Source organism: Cannabis sativa, chromosome 5 (assembly GCF_029168945.1).
Source record: "Cannabis sativa cultivar Pink pepper isolate KNU-18-1 chromosome 5, ASM2916894v1, whole genome shotgun sequence".
In the NCBI taxonomy this organism is placed as follows: Eukaryota; Viridiplantae; Streptophyta; class Magnoliopsida; order Rosales; family Cannabaceae; genus Cannabis; species Cannabis sativa.
The window spans coordinates 3,704,603-3,715,522 of NC_083605.1; the positions used below are offsets into that span (position 1 = coordinate 3,704,603).

Sequence of the window (10,920 nt, forward strand, 5' to 3'; positions counted from 1 at the left end):
AATTTTCTTTTTATTTATTTATTATTATTAGGTATTAAATATATATATGATATCATTTCAATATTTTGTTAATTATTAATTATTATTGTTAATATTATGATGTATTTGGGATTAAAATTGTGTTTTGAAAAATGTGAGTTATTATTTATTGTTTGGGCTTATTGGGCCTTACTTGGGCTTTTGAACTTTGATTGGGCTTGTAACCTTTCCATTTATCGTTTTATTTACTCTATCTACAAAAATATGCTTATATCACAAAATTAAGCAAATTTAACTAAAATCATCGACATCCATTATTTTAAAATTTTCTATTATATACACTACACATATAATTATAAATTGAACTTTTAATCATATACATTTAGATTTGAAACTTTTTCTATTAAAACGAAAACTTAATTGTTAAAAATTAAAATAAAGCAATAAACTTATTCATAACCAAAGTGATAGTTTTTACTTTTTCATCTTTAATAAATTAAATATTTATATACATGTTATATATGTATATATAATGCATTTGTACAAAGATTAACTGAAGCTACAAAATAAAAAACACTCAAAATATCTTTATTTATTATAAATGCATAGAAATACAAAATATATACAAAAAAGAAAATATGATAAATTATTTGTTAAAGATATTTCCTTCTATTTTAATATTAAATAAATTTTAAAAATAATTGTCTTAGAAATCCACTTTCCTAATCCTCATATTATACATTAAAAAACGATTTTATTAGAAGCTCCTAATTATAGGGATATATATATCCTAGCAAAAACTACGTGCGAGGCACTTATACTAAATTTTATGCTAGTTTTTTTCTATGTTATTTGAAAGTGATACAATAAAAAATTAAAGAAAAAACATTATTAGTTATTAGGTGAGATTATTTGAATAAAGAACAATAAATAATCACGTAAAAATCAAAAATAATTATTTGAATAAAGAATTCAATGTACACATTTATATACTAGTTAGAAGTTACGTGCCAAGGCACGTAAATATTAGTTTTATTTAAAATTTAGTTCTTTTTTTTTCTTATTTAGATTGTTTCTAAAGATATGATCATGCGAATGATTTATTTTATTAAAGTAATATTTGTGCTATTATAATTGGTTATTCAAATATAATTGGGTATATATAAGTCATAACAAAATAATACTTATTATTTACTTATAGAAAATTTGGAGGAACAAGATAAAAGTTTTGCAGAATTTAAAGCAAATATTATGTAACAAAAATTAAAGAGAATGTGCGATATTAAAATAGAAGAAAAAAGTATTAAAAAAAATCTTAATATATGGAATATTATTAGAAAAACTAAAAATAGTATAGTGAAACTTCTTCCTAATCTTTCTAATCTTGATTAAACCTACATGCTTACGGGTGTTGATTGATGTAGTTTACAAAAAGTTATTTAAGTATAAAATAAAGGGAAAATATATTGGGGATTTTTTACATGATATTTCATTTTATCTTTCATATATGTAACACAATATTTACATCCGAATATTTAGATCGATATTAGTAGAGAAATAATACCTAGCTTCGAATCAAGTAAAACAATACCAATTGACGTTGAAAATTCAGATACGGTGGCCACAAATTATGTTGAAAATTCCATAGAACATTATAAGAGAGGCTAGTAAAAAAATGTGTAAGAGGTCAGTGCAGAAAGAATAACAATGTATGTGGACACTTAGAGATGATAATCATGTTTTAATTACCATAATAAAATATCTTAGAATTGAAATTATAATTACCTTCTATTGATATTGAGACATATATTCAAAAAAGTAAGTGTTTAATTAATTAAAAGAATATAAAATAAAATAAAATTAAGTGTTATACCGACCCAAAAAAAAATAACAGTAAAACCAGTAAAAGCAGAATATATATGAACAACATAATAACCAACAAAAAGTCAACCTCAATAAGACACCCTAGTATGAGATCTATGTGTATTTTGACCGATAGGAATGCCCAACATTATAGTAGTGTAATAAGCATTAGTGATGCGTATATTATTTATTTTTATTTTTTTTATTTGAATAATTTATAAAATACGATTGAAAAGAATAAATAATAAACCAATTTTTGGTGATCTAACTAATTAGCATATATATAGAAAATAATATTTTCCAGTGAAATTAATGCTCAAATACTCTATGAAATAAAAAAGAACACTAATATAAATACAAACACATTCAAACCTCGTAATCAAATCAAATGATAACCCACAAGAAAAGATGTAAATTGAAAATCTCAAAAGATTGGCCTACTAAATCAGAAAAATACAAGAGTGAAAACCAAAAGCAATCTTGATTGCCTTAAACACATATATAAATAATTAAATACAAGTGCATGGTCATGGTCATGGTCACTTCTTTGTTATTTCTATGAGTTTAGTTTTCCTTAGCATGTTCAGAATTGGCGTGTAATATAAAAATACCCTAAAAGAAACTTCATGCATCCAGATGTCTCATATAATTGATGATGCTAATCCTAGAGTCACTATATGTATGTGAACAAAATTTTAATTTCTAACTAAAATATATGTCAAGAACAATAAAAATTTTATAATTGAAATGATACTGACATTGGAAGAAATAACCAACAAACATAATGAAGCAAGACCGATTAAATCTTATTTACCATGTATATTTGACAAGTACATGCTTGGGCCAGTGTTGAGAATCCAGAATTGTTGACGAATGCTTGGATGAACCTCAATGTCTATTTGGAAAAATGATACAAAAGGCTATGATGAAATCAACCTTAGAACAAAAAGGAACTACAACTTTATACACCCCTGAACACCAATAGTTCATTATAAAATACAAGAAATTCCTACAAACTGTTACAGTAATAAAGAGTGATCCTTTCTGGTGAAGTGATTTCCGCCATTGGAGCTGGTGCGGTGGTGCCTATGCACAATTAAAATGAATGCTGAGAGAAAAAAGATGTATTAAAATGAATGTTCGTGCAGTGGTGCCTATGCACAATTAAAAAAGATGTTGAGAATGAAATGTGAATGAATGAATATGAATTCAGATAAATGTATATATATACTACCATATTTCCACCCATAGTGAACCCAAATTTTCCATGTCATGTATATGTTTGGTACATTACAAATCTACCCCAATCCCATTAGCTCTATTCTGGGGAAGTTTACACACAATAGAGGGTCAGTCCAAAATTCGGAGAAACTCTAACAGTAAAGCAGCCTATTAGCTCTAATTAGTTCGTTTTTATAACTCTTATGTAAATTCCCTTTCTTTTTGACCTCTAATATAGCAAGAATTACACCTGGCAAGAACTTCCTTCAATCGATTTCATTTCCTCAATAGTTATACATAACAGATTTTTAGATGAAAACCAACCTTTTCATTTTTGAGGAATTGTATCATACATTCAACCTTCGCGATGCCTCCAGCAGGCATGTTGTTCTCTGCTACAGTTTCCTTCACAAACCTGGTAAGACGGGAAATGCTAATAAATTACATGACAATAAATGCATAGTTTCTGCATAAGAAAAAGGTCGACCATAGTTCAGACATACCTTGCCAACTTGTCCTGGGATGATTGCAAAATGTAGATGGAGAGTATTCTTTTAAACAAGAAACGTAAAGAAAAATTACCAAACAAGGAAAGAAAATGCTTAAACAGAATTTAGAGTAAAAATTGGAACCTTGAGGAGTTTGAGTGTTGTCCAATGGTGATTGTTTTCCATTGTTTAATTCACACAAAGGCTCATTCAAGTCTGGTACCACCATACCCAATTCCTCACTGTTTTTCTTCTGTCTTCTCATATATGTTATAGGCTTTAATGGAGTGTTTATGATCTCCATTATTAAATAATGATTGTTGTAAATTGTAATCACTGAATAATCAAACAAAAAATCTAAAATTAATTGAAACTGATCGGATGCATTCAAAATAGAGTAAAAATTTGAAAAACAGAGGAATTTAACACATGTATTTACACAAACACTAAATCATCTAAAAGAAAATAATTATATAACAGGCTTCAATTTTTTTTTCTCGGATTGAAAACAAGCCAATACCCAATTCATATATTAAAATTAAGCTAATTTGGATTTTTGTTTTGTACCAAATTATGAAAGTTTTATTGTAACGGTGTAAAAATTCAAATGTGAAAAATGTTATTAAAATAAAAAGTGGGATGTGATATTACCAAAATCAATTGAAGAGAGAGCTTCAATCACTCCATCACAGCCGTCAGAGAAACAATGAGATGAGAAAATACCAATTTTTCTTGTCGTTTCTTTTCTTGTTTAGTAATTTTTCTTTTCGTTCTAATTTTTCTTTTCGTTTCTTTTCGTTTCGTTTTTCATGTGTTTTCAATGGTCGACTCCAATTTAGAGTGAAAAAACGATTAAACGAAAAGGAAAGTTAATGGCGTTAGAAGGAAAGTTGAAAAAAAAAATGGTGGATGGTTTTTTTGGGGTTAAATTTAACAGAATATTTTTTTATTTATAAAGTATATTCTGTTAAACCAAGAAATACCGTTAGATAGGTACTTTTAATATATAAAGATATGAATCTCATTAATCAAAAAGAATTATTAAATATATGAACAATAATTTGTCACGCTATATGTTTCCCAATAAAGAAATCTACCTCCTCATAGTCAAAAATAAACAATATATGTAATACAGATCTTTGTAATGAAGTACTTAAAAGAAACAAAACTTCAGTTAGCATAATCGGAAAAAGTTTAAGTGAACTAAATAATGACTAAGAAGATCTAAATTACAAAATGAAAATAACATGTCTATATGAGTATGATTCTATTGCTATATGAGCATAATTGATCTAAGAGAAAATAGATAAACTTATAAACATATAAATATACTTAATATTAATTTTGACAAAGAAATAATTCAATTATAAACAATTCTAAATATCAGCTTGACAATTTCAACACACTAATTACTCATTAAATAACCATAATGTATACATCATGATAATTTTATTTTATTTGATATCAAATGATAGAGATTATTGAGGTTTTCAGCCATGGAAAATACACTATGATCAAAAAGTAATGCTCATTAATTGTATATTTCAAAGAAACCCTAATTTCCATGAATGTCCCTAATAATATATAAACAATAAAGTTGTAAATTAAAAAAAAAAGTAGCAAAATTTCATTTAATATAAGAAATAGAACAAATTGAAGATTTATACAATACTGGAATTTGAACTCTTAGAAGCCATTAGCGAAGGGGCGAAACTCGTTAAATCTCCTAGTTGAACACTACCTTAAAAAAAATTAAATGATGTGGAGGTTTTTTATGTGTTTCTGTTTCGATATGTTCTTTTAAAACACCATAAATTGTAAAACAAGCCTAACAGTTGCTTAATGTTTCCTTAGCTTTAACGTGGCACCCACTTCTTAGATTGGCTTTTTTATCTTGTATATTTATGTATCTTTGAGATTTAACGGAAAAGGCTCTATTGCCTTGAGATTTAAACCACGTTTGATTTTCTTATTATTTACAGGGCCGGCATGCTTTGGTCTATGATATAAATACAACAAATGAGACTTGGGAGTGGGTTGACCTTAAGGAGGTAACAATTGTGTTTTAAAATCTTGGTTCCTGAAGAATGTTTCAAGATACAAGTATGATGGGTTTTTTATATTATAGACGATTTGTTCCAAAACATAATAGAACTAACCAATTTAGGTTAATGAGCTGGCTTCTGATACGTCCATATTAAAGATGATTGGGGGTGTGCGGTTCTGTAAATGCTATGAAATAATTTTGTAGTTAGTCTGTGAATATTGCAATGAAAGTGTTGGTTTGACCTGGCAATTTTGTGGTTACAACTTACAAGAATTCTTGACAAGGTTGTTGAATAGTAAACCAATATAAAACTTGTTTTACTCTGTTGAATAATATGAAAGATAATTCATTTTTTCACCATGTTTAAAAATAAATACAAATTTGATGAGCATATTACTTTTTTTTCTTTTTTTAATTGAGAGTCTCAGAGTATCAAATCCCGAGTTGTTTTTTTTTTTTTTAAATGTGTTGTAATTCTCGAATATTTAGCATCAAATATCAGTTTAAATATTAATGGAATTTGTTTTATTATTATTTTATTATATATAAATAATATTTTATTATTTTATTAAATAAAAATTAAAATTCACTCAAATATCAGTTCAAATATTAATGGGATTTGTTTTATTATTATTTTATTATATATAAATAATATTTTATTATTTTATTAAATAAAAATTAAAAGTCACCCATAAATTTCTCAAAAACCAAGAATTTTAGTTATATAGGCACATTTATAGATACTAGTAAAAAACTACGTGCGATACACGTATACTAAATTTTATGCTAGTTTTTTTTATATTATTTGAAAGTGATACAATTAAAAATTAAAGAAAAAATATTATTAATTATTAGGTGAGATTATTATTATAGGAAGAAATCACAAATTAATTAATCTTGTAATCTTAACTTTAATCAAATAAGGTTCTAAATATATGAACAATAATAATCACGTAAAAATAAAAAATAATTATTTGAATAAAGAATTCTGTATACACAGTTATTTGAATAATTATTATTATGTATTTTAAAAATTAGAGAAGATTTAAAGTTAGATATTTAAGTTTTTAATTAGTTTATTAAAATAATAGTAAAATATAATTTATAGATTTATGCTATAATAAAATATTAAAAATGAGAGAATTAAGAGGAGTAGAGAAAAATAGCCCTAGAATGATTTTAGAATGAATTTATCATTAAAAAATTAATTATTTACATCAAATAATTCATACTAATGAATAATTCATGAATAATGTGAAGACATTGATGACGGTGAAGTTGTCGATATAAAGAAAAAAAGTTTGTATGTCTTCAAATTATGAAGAAATATTGAAAATCGAGGTCTTGATGCTATTTATTGATATTACTGTCGAGGTGTCATGCATACATCAAAAATTAATAGTTACTTAAACTTAATGCAAATAAAAGAAAAAAGAAAAAAAAATAATAAATAAGATTAGAGATAGATGGAGAATCTTCGTTAAAAAATAAAAGAAAAAAAGAAAAAGAAAAAAGAAGAATAAATAGTGTAAGAGAAAGATGTATATAAAACAACTTTTATTAAAAAACAAAAAAATAAAATAAAAAGAAAAAAGAAGAAGAAGAAAACGTGAGATATATAGAATAATATATAAATATATATAATATATATTTATAGGTTTAGAGTTATATGTGTTTTAAAAATTAGAAAAAATTTAAAGTTAGGTATGTAAGTTTTTAATTAGTTTATTAAAATAATCGTAAAATATAATTTATAGATTTATGATATAATAAAATATTAAAAATGAGGGAATTAAAGAGTAGAGAAAAATAACTTTAGAGTGATTTGAGAGTGCCACGTCATGTATATAGATATATAGATATCTAATATCATTTCAAATATCAGTTCAAATATTAATGGGATTTGTTTTATTTTTTATTTTATTATTTTATTATATATAAATAATATTTTATTATTTTATTAAATATAAATAAAAAGTCACCCATGAATGTCTCATAAACCAAGAATTCAGTTATATAGACACACTTTATATAGAATAGATATTATATATATTAATTTCAAACCTAAACTATTTAATCGAATTTGTGAAGATTAATAATATATAGAGCTTCTGATTCTTCAATGGGTAATGCTAATGCTACTTCATCACCATCAACATCACAAGGTAATATTTTGATTATTATTATCATTATAATTTATCTAAATTAATTGATTAATAATATATATTTTTTATAATAATATTACATATCGTATTAGTAATCCTTTGTTTGTGAATTTGAAGTATTCAAAATGAAATTATAATCTTCAATATCTATTAACTACAAATCAAATACATGTTTTTAGACTAAATTAAGATTCTCAAATATGATTATTTAAGGATTATTTACACTACATTCAAATTTTTATACTATATTTTTTTTTCAAAAATACTATATCTTTTTAAAAATATATTGTGTATTGCATTAAGTTTTCATTGTTGTTCTACGGTTGTTTTTTAATTCTCCCACTGTTATTTTTAGTTGTTCTTGTTTTGTGTTCAACTGTTGTTTTATAAAAACACAATATTTTTGAAAAAAAAAATCGATATGACAGTATTTTCGTAAAAGTTAACCCAAATTAAAATATTTTTATAGGTTTCCTTATATTTAAGGACAATAATTCTTGATTTTTTTTTTGAAGAAATAATTCTTGATTTTTTAGTATTATTATTCTAAATAAAGATTAATTATAATATAACTTAATTTTTTATTAATTTGAAAACAGAAAATATCCCAAATAATGAATAACTATTTATTTAAAGATATTTGCTTCAATTTAAATAATAAATTACTTTTATTTAAAAATAAATGCTACCGATTTTATTCCCTAAACAATTATATATATATATATTTACTAGTTTAATAAAATTGTACATTAAATATGTACAAAAATAATATATATATTTCTCATTAATTCTCTCCGACTTTACTTATATAAATATATATATATATTTATATATATATATCCTACAAATTTTCAAAATTTTATTTTTAAACCCTAGATACATATAAATATATATTAGACTAAAATTATATACCCTAATCAATTAAGGGCCATCTAGCGGTTTTACCTGACAAAGGCTTAATTATTAATTATTTTCAAGAAATTGAGGTACGTGTGTGTTGATCTTTAAGGTTTTTTTTTTTTTTTTTGACTAAGATCTTTAAGGTTTTAGTGGTCCGGTTCATGGAATTACAATGAATTAATTTAATATCATTAAAACTAATATATATTATATATATTCGAATATAGCTAACACTGAAATTTAATTTGTGAGTTTGCCTTTGATTAAAATTATGAGTATAAAATATGGAGTTTCAAATTTGAATGTTTTCAAATTATCTATTTACCATTTTAATTTAATGAAGTAATTTATATTTTCTTTTTACTTTTTCTTTCTTAAATTTTAAATAATATTTGAATGCTAATTTTTGATAGAAAACTCAATTTTTAAGAAGATGACAATGTCTCTTACTAAAAAGAAACAGAAGACAATCACAGTACATCCAGGTATATCCTCCTTATTCTATTTATATACATATATATGCTCGAAATAATAATACCTTTAATATTCTACTTTCTATTATATTTTCTCTATAATTATAAATACTAAATTTTAAAATATTTTCATACAAGAAAAAAAAAGTATAGTTAATTTTGATGTATAATATATATTTTATTCTATTTTTTAGATTGGGCTAGATTACCATGCCATCTTCTTGATTTAATTTTGGAAAAATTGGAGTCTTTCAAAGATATTCTAGGATTCTATGGTGTGTGTTTCATGGAATTCTATAATAAAACACAATAAAATTAAATATGTTCTCAGTTCTCACCCATATTTTCTATTATTATTATTATTTTTATTATTATTATTGTCTTGTATTTTGTGAAGGTGCCTTAAAGGAAAAGTCCAAATCAATTTACCTTTTTGTTGCAATTTCTTATTTGATATGAGTTGTTTTGTCATCACAGATTAATTTGTGTATATATTTATAATAATTTGTTGCTATTTATCTAATATGTTTGGATTTTCAATTTCTTTTATTTTTTTTAATTTAAACGTTTATATATTACATTCATATTTTACTTGAGACTCGAACCCAGGACCTCCAATACACACACCCACCTTTGTTGTAAGTTTATTAGATTATGCACCTAATTAATTGGGGTAAGTTGAAAAATACTACTTTTATTAATCAATTGATCAAATTTACCTCTAATTTTATATTTAATTGAAACATACCTCTTTTTATATGTATTGTACCCAAAATACCCTGACATAAGAGAGTCGCATGGAAAGTATCTTGAAGTGACAGGGACAAAATTGGTACATTATTTTAAAAAAGAGTTAAAAATGAGACTTTAAAAAAGAGGGTAAAAATAAGAAAAAGACAATATAAAAAAGGTATATAGTGTAATTTCCTCTAATTAATTGGTTATACATAAAAATTCTATACAAAAATTAGGCTCCAAAGATATATATATATATGTATTTTTAAGGGTTGGGCTCTGTTAGGTTATAATTAGCCTATGTTTCGGGTCTTTAAAGTTAGCATTATCTCGTCTATTGGTGTCTTTTGGAGCAGTTTTACGCTTGATTTTCATTATTTCAGGTTCCCAGGGTGTTAAAGTTCAAATTCAGTTAAATGGCGAAAAACTGGGACAAACTTGGAAAAAATTGCAAAATTCGGCTCCAGACGCGTCAGTAGTCGCGACCTCCAGAGAGCCAGGTCGTGACCCTTTTTCCTGGTCGCGACTCTGGTCACAACTTCGAGAATTGGGAGAAACTCGGTTTTTCGAGTTTTGCCTATAGTCGCGACCAGCTTAAATGCTAGTCGCGACTTGGTACGGAAATCGCAGATTTGACCTAATTTTGGTTTTTTCTCTAATTGGAGGCACACTAATAGAATATATATATATAACAAATGTCGTGTATATAGATACTACATGTATTTCTGTTTTAGTTTTATTATTTACTAAAATATATGTGATTTTATTTATTTTTAGATATTTTAAAATTGAAATTTAATTAGGATAAAGAATTGAATTTAAATTTGATAGATATTTAAATGTGATTTAAATTATTTATGATTTTCATTTAAACCAATATAATTTGAAGTCAATTTTGACTATATATATTTATACTTTTTTAAAGCAATTTGACTATATATTTATTTATATAATAAAAAAAATCTATCTATGTCTATATTTTAAATATTTTAACAAACACGAAATTCAAATTTTAATTTTTAATAATGGGTAACCTTCACTTATTATTT

General features: G+C 24.5%; 1 long non-coding RNA gene across 4 annotated transcripts; it reads right to left on the bottom strand.

Moving 5' to 3' along the window:
• Positions 1-752: 752 nt before the first annotated feature.
• On the bottom strand, positions 753-4,368 carry LOC133038054 (uncharacterized). 4 transcript variants are annotated; one of them, XR_009688009.1, is made up of 4 exons: positions 3,567-4,368; positions 3,388-3,478; positions 2,657-2,737; positions 753-1,643 (listed from the first exon to the last, which is right to left on the bottom strand). It is a non-coding gene; the product is annotated as an uncharacterized LOC133038054 (long non-coding RNA). The 4 variants fall into 4 exon arrangements; XR_009688007.1 differs by having other exon boundaries at positions 2,657-3,478; XR_009688008.1 differs by lacking the exon at positions 753-1,643 and having other exon boundaries at positions 2,370-2,737.
• Positions 4,369-10,920: the final 6,552 nt, after the last annotated feature.